Source organism: Panthera pardus, unplaced genomic scaffold (assembly GCF_024362965.1).
Source record: "Panthera pardus isolate Hobbes unplaced genomic scaffold, ASM2436296v1 HiC_scaffold_27, whole genome shotgun sequence".
NCBI lineage: Eukaryota > Metazoa > Chordata > Mammalia > Carnivora > Felidae > Panthera > Panthera pardus.
Window position 1 is genome coordinate 41114855 of NW_026526843.1, and position 11264 is coordinate 41126118.

The 11264-nt window shown below is 37.8% G+C and overlaps 1 pseudogene; it reads left to right on the forward strand.

The window, feature by feature from the left end:
• The first annotated feature begins 1742 nt into the window (after positions 1–1742).
• Positions 1743–7010, forward strand: LOC109258664 (mesoderm-specific transcript homolog protein-like; annotated as a pseudogene).
• The last annotated feature ends 4254 nt before the right edge of the window (positions 7011–11264 follow it).

An 11264-nucleotide genomic window follows, 5' to 3' on the forward strand; every position in this document is an offset into this window, starting at 1 on the left:
GTCAGGCTCTGGGCTAATGGCTCAGAGCCTGGAGCCTGCTTCCGATTCTGTGTCTCCCTCTCTCTCTGCCCCTCCCCCATTCATGCTCTGTCTCTCTCTGTCTCAAAAATAAATAAACATTAAAAAAATTAAAAAAAAAAAAGAAATCTCCTCAGTTTACTGTCCCAATTTATCATGTAAAAGTCATATTCTTCATAAAATACTAGAACATAGTCTAACTAAATCTATGCTACTTTTTAACACTGATGGCCATTTTGCAAGTTTCTAATAACATGTTCCTAATTCCCATATGCTATCCTACTAGAAGCACCCTTGATACTCATATTTCTAGAAATATGTTTTTTCATGATTCTATATATATTCTCTGAGATGATAGTCTTTCTCCACAGCTCTACTCTTTTCTTTATGAGCCCTTACCTGAAGTACATTGAATGTCCATATTTCACCCACCAGTCCCTTAAGAAATCTTGGCTTGTTCTTTCATGCACCTCAAAACTGCCACCTTTACTCATTACCCAACCACAAAGCCACTCCTACGTTATTAATTCTTTGTTACAATTTCACTGAACTTTCAGAACCCAAATGTATGTTAGTGTGATAGATCTATCATTACAAATTACCACACACTGAGGAGCTTAAAGAACAGAAATGTGTTGTCTTACAGTTCTCGAGGTTAGAAGTCCAAATCAATAGTTGTGGGCCACGTTGATTATTTCTGAGATGTGTGAGGGAAGAATGTATTCCAGGTCTCTCTCCTAAAACTCTTACATGGTTGACTCCCATCATCTTTTCACATTTTCTTCTGTATATGCATATCTCTGTATCTGCCTTTTCCCTTTTTATATAGAAAGCAGTCATTTTGGATTAGGGCCCATGTTAAAGAATATATTTTAACTTGATTGACTCATTATGGACCCTATCTCCAAATATGATCCTATTGGAGGTACTGTGAGTTAGGACTACATGTTATGAAGCTGGGGGGACATTATTCAATTCAACCCACCTGCGATATGAAATCAGAGCTGTACATGGGAAATTGTGCTGCCTATTCCATGATACTGATTATATAATATCCCATTAGAGAACTAATATGAATTCATTAACCCTTCTCTTACAGCTCTTTGAATGCTGCTTAATTTTGTTGTATTTTAATTTTTGTATCTTATCACTGTTAAAGACAAGATATTTGATTTCAATCCTTAGAAACTAATTAGGATTTCCTTTAGCAACCTATATTTGATCAACATTTTAAGAATGACATTTTTACTTTTAAAATAATAAGTAAATGCCCCTATGAAGGATGATATTTTCTTTTTTTAAAAAAAAATTTTTTTTTAACGTTTATTTATTTTTGAGACAGAGAGAGACAGAGCATGAACGGGGGAGGGTCAGAGAGAGGGAGACACAGAATCTGAAACAGGCTCCAGGCTCTGAGCTGTCAGCACAGAGCCTGACGCGGGGCTCGCGGGGCTCGAACTCACGGACTGCGAGATCGTGACCTGAGCCGAAGTCAGCCACTTAACCGACTGAGCCACCCAGGCGCCTGAAGGATGATATTTTCAACCAAAGAGACAAATCTGGAAAATCTAGAAAAATTGAAAACTTTTTTTTCATATGTAATTTCAGAAATCAGATAGGAACACAAGTAAAGCAATGTTGTATATGCACCATGTAGACTATTATAAAGGCTGGGATTGCATGCGTGAATGACAGGTATGAAATCCAAGGTATAGTGAGGAAAAATGGGTGTTGATGTCAAAGACAAGAAGAGGAAGTGAGTACATCTGATTCTTCACTTCAGAAGGTTATTGAATATAAAGGACATCTGGTAAGCATTCATTCTCTAATAGTGTGGTTACCATAAATACTAATTGAGAGAAAAGGATTTATGGCTTAAATAACAAATTATAAGCAAAAACCCTGAGGAAATAGTATTAATAAGCCAAACATACCCCATTCAAACTTACTCAACATTACCTTTGTTGTAGAATTCATTGAAAAAGTGAAGTGAGAATCCAAACTCAATACAGAAATTGCTAAATCTAAAAGCTCATCCTATCACAGGCTCCCTAGTAACTGGAGTTTCTACTCTAAGTCACTCAGATTTATTCTGTAATCTTTCCTGTAGATAACACAAACTTTCATGACTTATACATTGGTATCATGAGGATGATGGAGGCATCCAGTCAAAGCATCTCAGGCCACACTCAGCTCTGAGTTAGCCAATCAGGGATTTACAGCCACTGACTCACAACCATGGGCCCAATGTGAGTCAATGGGTACTCAGCCTCTGAGATTGAGGGGAGGTCTGGTATTATACTTTACCTGCCGTTTGCTTCTTTGATTAGTTGTATGCTTTTACTCATGATAAGGATATGAATCCAGAACTGTGAGTGGACATATATTATGCTAATTCCATCAAGTTAGAGAAGAGTTGTACAAATTAATAGTATTAAAATGATTTTCCTTGATACTAACCATGTATTTTAATTTAGGCTATTTGAATACTCAGGGTTTTTGTTTTGTTCTGTTTTTTACCTCTAACTACATTGGCCTGATAAAATAAGACCCATAACAATAAATAGTCAGATTTTCATGATGTGGTGCTTGAAAGACTACAATCTGTATGAAAACTTTACTTTTTTCTATTGGGAAAAGAAGATGCCAAGGAAAATTCTATTCCCAGCCCTTAGCTTAGTGAGGGGAAGAAAGGTCTCTGAGAATTTGCAATAGCATGACTATTTTAGTATGGTCCTGGTGTTCAAATTAACACTGTCAGCATGATCCAAATAATTCCTAGTGGCAACCCAGTCAAATGGCAAATGTACAACTAATCCTTTCTGGAGGGGTTCGGTCTTAATTAAGGCTTTTGAAAGATTCCTGCAGATAAACTCCTTCATTACAAGCACGTAATCTAAAAATAAGCCTCCATCGGGAAAAAATGAACAAGAAACCAGAATGGATACCACCACAGAATTATTACCAAATTCCAACATAAAAAATAAATGTGTCACACATACATACACACACATACCACACACAAACACATATATGCACATATATATATGACAGAACATATAAGGAAGAAACAGCTCATTGTCAAAAATGCTAAATGAGTGTTTTAGACTTAATCATTATAACCACTAGAACAAAACATTTAAGAAATTTTACACAACAAAGGATACATACCTAGGTAGAGAATTGGTGAACTAGAAGATAGGTTAAAGAAATAATACAGAACACCTTATAGAAAGATAAAAAGAGAAATGTGAACACATTGTAGTAAAGCTATGATATAAACATAGAGAACATAATAGCAGACAAAAGGGCACAATGCCTGAAAACAGAAAACCAAATAGTGTGACAGCATACCTCTTTTCATCAAGAAATGGAAGCCAGGGGCACCTGGGTAGCTCAATTGGTTGAGTGTCTGACTCTTGATTTTGGCTATAGGTCATGATCCCAGGGTTGTGGGGTCAAGTCCTGTGTTGGGCTCCACGCTGAACATGGAGCCTGCTTAAGATTCTCTCTGTCTGTCTCTCTCTCTCTCCCAAAAATAAAAGAGAAAAACATTTAAAATTTAAAAAATGGAAGCCAAAAGCAAGTGCTGAGAGAAAAACCTACGGTTGCCTACCTGGCCAAAGTATCATTTGATAATGAGGCTGTGATAGACATGAATATGGGCCACCCTGAACCACCTCCAAAGATAGACAGTCTGCTTCAGCTGCTTAGAGTGCAGTTGAAAGTCCCCAGCCATTAGCCTTTTCAGTCATTACCTCACCTACAGAGAGCTGGCATGCCCAAGCCTAGGGATTTCCTCTGATAGCCACATCTCATGTTGACCAAGGAACTTTTGATTAATATATGTCTGGTCCCTTCCTCATCTATTAATCCTGATTAATTGTCCTGCACACTGAATACTGTTTCAATTCTGGCTCCCTTAAGATCTTAACTCCAAAATAGAGACACATGAGAAAAGTCCCATTTGTATATTTAAAGGAACTTCTCAAGAATGCTATTTGGGAAAATGGAAGATGATCTGAGATACAAATAGAAATGGTAATAGAATTAGCCAATAGGGGTAAATGACAAACAGTGCTTATATAAAACAGTGGTAGTAATGATTATAGCTACTTTGATGACTGGAGTACACAACATAACTAACTACTAACAAGAGTACATCACTTGGATAATGGGAGTGTGCAATGAAAGCAGCCCATATCCCACTCTTGACTGGCTTCTCCAGTGGAGGACTTGGAGCCCCTGTGCCATAGCCACTAGCCCAAAGAGTGGGGAGATGACCTGGCATGAGCCAGTAAGAACATTTCTGGAATATCACCTGTGGAGATGGAGGAGGGAATTGATGTGGTTATTTCCCTGGACTCTGTTTGTTTGCTAGCTTCCTGGTAATCAGGATGACTTAATGATAGGAATCTGGAGAAAATGACATATTTCTTGTGTCTTTCATCAAATTAAGGAAGATTTGATTGCTAATATCTCAAGTGTGACTTTTGTATCCTCATTTGTAAATGGGAGTGTTCTGAAATCTGTTTAGTAAGTCTCCTTCACTCCCTTAATCATATTTTAATTTCTAGTAATAAAAATTATGTATTTTCCATTAATAATTGGATTCCTTTATATTAGCAATAGCATCTTGTCGTAGACTCTAAGTCTAAAGTTCTCTCTTGGCCAGCAAGAGAGTGGGACACAGGATGAAAAGCGCGAGACTGCTAATGTCCGGGAAAAGCAAGAGCCCCAAATAAGGGTCTTTGCCCTGTATTTATTAAGATCAGAAGGCTTACACATGTGATGGGCATGCACAAAGAGACAATGAACCGGTTAACATTAACTCATGGGCATGAGGAAAAGGGGTTTTTGAAGATATAGGGTGTTTGGGGTTTGGGTCAATATAAAACAAAATCCTGGTGCAGGCAGATGGGCAGATGGTTGTTCACAGCAGACAGGAGGTGTATCTGTTTATCTTAGCTAGCCTAGGGGATAAGACAGGGGAATAACCTCAGGGTTAACAAGCACCTTTTCTTTTGCTAATCAACTCCACTCTGGGCAGCTTCACCTGCAGTGCAGTGGTCTATAACCCTATTTACCTGTTTGCCTAACTTGGTCCTTCTGTCCTGTGAAAGCAGCTTTCTGCTATGGTACTAAATTGGGGGGCGCTTTTGCCCTAAATGCCTAATCTTGCTTACCTCATATACCTTTGCATTGGGGGCCTTTGCCTCCCTTTCTATTCTGGGGCCTTTGCCCCTCCCTCTCTATTCTGGGGGCCCTGGCTCCTCCCTGCTTTATTCTGGGGGGGGGGTCTTACCTTGTTTACCCAAACTTGGGTGAGAGCATCCTATGGCTTTGTAATTCTTTATGCCTTGTTAACCCACTGGCGTAAGCCCAGGGAATTTCTAAGCTTATTCCTCACAGCATCTGCTGTTCCTTAAAGTTCTCACAGAAAACACCCCTGGAAGCCTTGCCATTTTGACAATAGCTTAGTGATTGCCTGCATTTCTTTGATGCTCCTTAACTCTTTTTTTTTTCATTTAATTTCTGTAATTTATTTTTACATGAGTACATGCAAAGTCGTTTTTGGCATGCATCTCATGGATTATTGAAAAGAATATGTGGGATAGCCTGGTGCTTGGGTGGCTCAGTTGGTTAAGCATTCAACTTTGGCTCAGGTCATGATCTCATGGCTGGTGAGTTTGAGCCCTGTATCAGGCTCTGTGCTGACAGCTCAGAGCCTGGACCCTGTTTCAGATTCTGTGTTTCCCTCTCTCTCTTTCCCTCCCCTGCTCATGCTGTCTCTTTCTGTCTCAAAAATAAAAATAAACATTAAGATTTTTTTTTAATTTAAAAGAAAAGAGTATGTGTCCACCAAACATTGAATCATGTAGCCCGGGTCTTACCTGAATCAGGACGAGGGAGTGGTAGTTCAGGTGGGGCTACTGGCTTGCAGCCTGTCTGCATATCCCACCCCCATGACAACTTTCTTCTGTTCCTCACTCATGGAAGTCATCACCTAATTTTTTCACCTAAAAGTTTTTTTCACCTAAAAGGGACTGTGCATCTTTTACCAAGACTATATGGATATGGTTGGAAGTCCTGAGATGGTTGTGCTTTCACATGGATTTCTAATATCTAGGTATGCTTGGTACAAGATATGGGAAGGTCTATCCCTGAGTTTTCATTGAGTGATTACCCTTGATTTCTTGGGCATTGGCTTCAGTGACAAACTGAAACCATATCACTATTTCATATTTGAACAGGCCAGCACTGTGAAGGCACTTTTGCGGCATCTGGGGCTCCAGAACCACAGGACCAACATTTTGTCTCATGATTATAGAGCTGTCATTGTTCAGGAGCTGTTATATAGGTTTGAGCAGAATTGATCTTGTCAGCTTACCATGAAGAGTCCTGTCTGTCAAATGGAGGTATATTTCCAGAGACTCACCATCCTCTACTTCTCTAAAAGCTTCTCAAAGATGGAGGCATCCTGTCACCCGTTCTCACATAATTGAACTTCTTTGTATTCTCCTGAGGTCTTACCCTAGTCTTTGGACCATACACTCGATTCTCTGAGAATGAACTGTGGGACATGTGGGCAGGGATATGCAACAATTATGGGAACTTAGTTATCAACCAGAGGAAGAAGTTTAGAAAACAATGTGTAGGAGCTCTTGCTTCTGTAACCATTCCCATTCATCTTATCTATGGGCCATTGGATCCTGTGAATCCCTATTGAGAGTTTTTGGAACTATACAGATAAATGCTGTTGCAGTCCAGTGTCCATCCTGGATGACCACATTAGGCACTATCCACAGCTTGAGGATCACGTGGGCTTCTTGAATGCATATTTGGTCTTCATCAGCTCCTTCAGAGCTGGTAAGAGTAGCTTCCTTGTATTACCTCTCCTACTCCCTTATCTGTCATATATTCCACCTAGGAAGAAGTGCCCAAAGAGGTCTTGGCCACCAAACACTATTCTCTCACAAAACTCCACCTAACTTACACTGGTGATCAGCATTTAGTAAAAGCCCTGCAGAAACTCCAACTGTGAGTGACCTAATAGTGTATCTCCCATTCTTCTAACATCTGAATGAGTGTATCCATTTGCCTTTGTTTTGGTGCTATTAGGAGATTCTGATGAGCACTAATACTCACTGATACAGAAAGACAGAGAGACATTCTTAAAAATCTTTTCAACACTTTTTAACACACTTTCTGAAATATTTAGAAATGCTAATTTCTGGCCCATCCTTGATTGGAATCATATGGTAAAGAATGAAGAGAGTCATTCCTTGAATGGCTTTAAGGGTACATGCCTTTTATTAAATGTTTATTTTTGAGAGAGAGAGAGAGAGAGAGAGAGAGGGAGAGAGAGAGAGAGAAATAGCAAGAGTGGGAGAGGGGCAGAGAGAGAGGGAGACACAGAATCTGAAGCAGGCTCCAGCCTCTAAGCTGTCAGCACAGAGCCCTACACAGGGCTCCAACTTGTGAACTGAGATCACAACCTGAGCCAAAGTCAGACACTTAAATGACTGAGCCAGCCAGTTGCCCCGCTTACATACTTTAAGTTATCTGAGCAACATAGCTTGTAAATTTGGATTTCATTTCACCGGCTGCTTTTAATTATAGACATTTTGTTAAAATATGTTTGGGTTTGAATAATGCAGCATTTTATGTATACTTTAAAATTATGATTTACCTATACATATTATGTATTTTTATAAGGATACTAAACCAGCAGATACTCTGGCAGCATAGTGAAATTTTGTTTCCTTTGTTTTCCTTTTTCTATAGATACATACTGAGTTTCTACCTTCCAATAACTATGGAAGGGAAACACCTTGTAGGATATCAATCCTTTGAAATTTATTACAACTTTTATTAAAACCCAGTATTTCATTACGTATGTGAAGTGTTCCACCAGAACTTTTAAAATAAGTTGTAAATAACTCTTTATTTAAATGTAGAAAGCAGTAAAGAATGTCACTCTGAGCCAAACAATGAGATAAAAGCTAGGTAAGCCACCGACATCCACCTTATCCTTTAGCTCATTAGAATAGAGATAGGGGCACCTGGATGGATCAGTCAATTAAGCATCTAACTCTTGGTTTTGGCTGAGGTCATGATCTCATGATTGCTGAGTTCAAGCCCCGCATCGGGCTCTGCACTGACAGCCTGGAACCTGCTTGGGGTTCTGTGTCTCCCACTCTCTCTCCCCTACCACACCCACATGCTCTCTCTCTCTCTAAAAATAAATAAACATGAAAAAAAACCTTTTAAAGAAGAGAGATATGGCCAAAGTGATTTGACAAAAAGAGTTGCTGCATAAAAATCCAAGAAATACTCTCATAAAATCAAGTGCAACAAATCCTTGTGAATGGTGCCCAGAAGTTGCCAAATATATTGGGAAGAAAATTTTGGAAGCCAGAGGCTCACACAGAGCCATTTGACTCTACAGAGAAAGAAGTGTGGACCATTCAGAAAAATATAATTCCATTTTACCAAGTCACTTAATTTGTATCAACAAATGCTAATTGTTGCTACTTCAAAATGCCCATGTTTGTCAATATGACTTACAGATGTTTTTCAAGGTTCATGTATATTGTTCTCATACATACTGTATTATGTAAAAAGTCATTTTCTTACTTTTAATATTTTAATATATTTCTTCTTTTTAAAATTTTAATTCCAGTAGTTAATGTTCAGTGTTATATGAGTTTCAGGTGTAAAGTAGAGTGATTCAAGAATTCCATACATTACTCAGTGCTTATGACAACAAGTGCACTACCTAATCCCCATCACCTATTTCACACATCTCCCCATCAACCTCCCCTCTGGTAACTATCAGTTCTCAATAGTTAAGAATCTGTTTCTTGGCTTGTTTCTTTCTCTTTTTTACATTTTCCCCTTTGTTTTATTTTTTTAAATTCCACATGTGAGTGAAATCATATACTATTTGTCTTTCTTTGACTTATTTCATTTAGCATAATATACTCTAGCTCCATCCATATCATTGCAAATGGAAAGATTTCATTCTTTTTAATGGGTGAATAATACTTCAGTGATTGTGTATGTAAGTGTGTGTGTGTGTGTGTACCACATCTTTTTTGTCCATTCATCAATTGATGGACATGGGCTGATTACATAATTTGGGAATGTTAAATAATGCTGCTGTAAACATAGGGGTCCATGTATCTCTCTGAATTAGTGTCTTTATATACTTTCAGTATATTTCTAGTGGTGCCATTATGGGAGGGTAGAGTAGTTCTATTTTTAAAATTTTGAGGAACCTCCATATTATCTTTCACAGTGGCTGCACCAGTTTTGCATTCCCATCAACAGTGCACAAGGGTTCCTTTTTCTCAACATCCTTGCCAACACTTGTTCTTTCTTGCAATTTTTATTTTAGCCGTTTTGAAGGTGTGAGGTGGTATCTCATCATAGTTTTGATTTGCACTTGCCTGATGTTGGATGAAGTTGAGCGTATTTTCATGTGTCTGTTGGCCTTCTGTAGGTCTTCTTTGGAGAAGTGTCTGTTCGTGTCTTCTGCCTATTTTTTAATTGGATTATTTGTGGTTTTTTTATGTTGTATAAGTTTTTTTTTATGTTTTAGATACAAAACAGTTATCAGATATGTTATTTACAAATATCTTCTCCCATTTGAAAGGTTGCCTGTGGGTTTTGTTGATTGTTATATTTGCTCTGTAAAAGCTTTTTTATTTTGATGTGGTCCCAATAGTTTATTTTTGCCTTAGTTTCTCTTGCCTCAGGAGACATGTATAGAAAAACGTTGCTACCTATGATCTCATAGAAATTACTGCCTGTGCACTCTTCTAGGATTTTTGTGGTTTCAGGTCTTGCTTTCAGGTCTTTAATCCATTTTGAGTTTATTATTATATATAGTGTATCCATTTCGAGTTTATTATTATATATAGTGTAATAAAGCAGTCCAGTTTCATTCTTTTGCACTTAGAGGACAAGTTTCCCACACCATTTGTTGAAGAGACTGCCCTTTTTCCCATGATATTGTCTTGCCTCTTTTGTCCTAGATGAATTGGCTATACAGGTGTGTCTTTATTTCTGGGATTGGTATCCTGTTCTACAGGTCTATCTGCCTCATACTGTTTTGATTAATATAATTTTGTATTATATCTTGAAATCTGTGACTCTGGTATCTGTAGAACTTTCTTTCTCAAGATTGCTTTGGCTGTTTGGGATCATTTGTGTTTCCATATACATTTTAGGAATATTTGTTCTAGTTCTATGGGAAATGCTATTGGTATGTTGATAGAAATTGCATTGAATCTGTAGATCGCTTCAGTTAGCATGGACATGTTAACAATATTAACACTTCCAATTCATCAGCATGGAATATCTTTCCATTTGTATGTGCCATCTTCAATTTTTTTCATCAATGACTTAGGGTTTTCAGAGTATAGATCTTTCATCTCTTTGGTTAAATTTATTTATAGGTATTTTATTCCTTTTGGTGCAGTTGTAAATGGGATTCTTTATCTCAATTTCTCTTTCTGCTGCTTCGTTACAAGTGCATGGAAACACAACATATTTTTGCACATTGGTTTTGTATCCTGAAACAAACTGAACTGATTTATCATTTCTAGTAGTTTTTTGGTGGAGCCTTTAGGATTTTCTGTACAGTGTATCACATCATCAGCAAATAGGGAAAGTTTTAATTCTATCTTACCAACTAGGCTGGCTTTTATTCATTTTGTTGTCTGATTGCCGGAGCTAGGACTTCCAGTACTATGTTGAATAAAACTGGTGAGAACAGACATTCTTGTCTTCTTCCTTGCCTTAAAGGAAAAGCTCTCAGTTTTTGATCATTGAGAATCATTTAAGTTGTGGGTTTTTCATATATGGCCTTTATCATGCTGAGTTATGTACCTATAAATCCACTTTGTTGAACAAATACATTTTGTCAAATGGTTGAGATGATTATATGGTTTTTTATCTTTCCTCTTATGAATGGGGGTGTATCATATTGATTGATTTATAAATATTGTACCACCTTTGCTTCCCTTGAATACATCCCACTTTGTCATGGTGAATGACCCTTTTAATGTACTGTTGAATTGGTTTGTGAATATTTTGTTGAGGATTTTTGCATCTATGTTCATGAGAGATATTGGCCTACAGTTTTGGGGTGTTTGTTTGTTTGTAATGGTTTTGTCTGGTTTTCATATCAGGGTAATGCTGGCCTCATAAAAGGAATTTGGAAGTTAGCCTTTCTC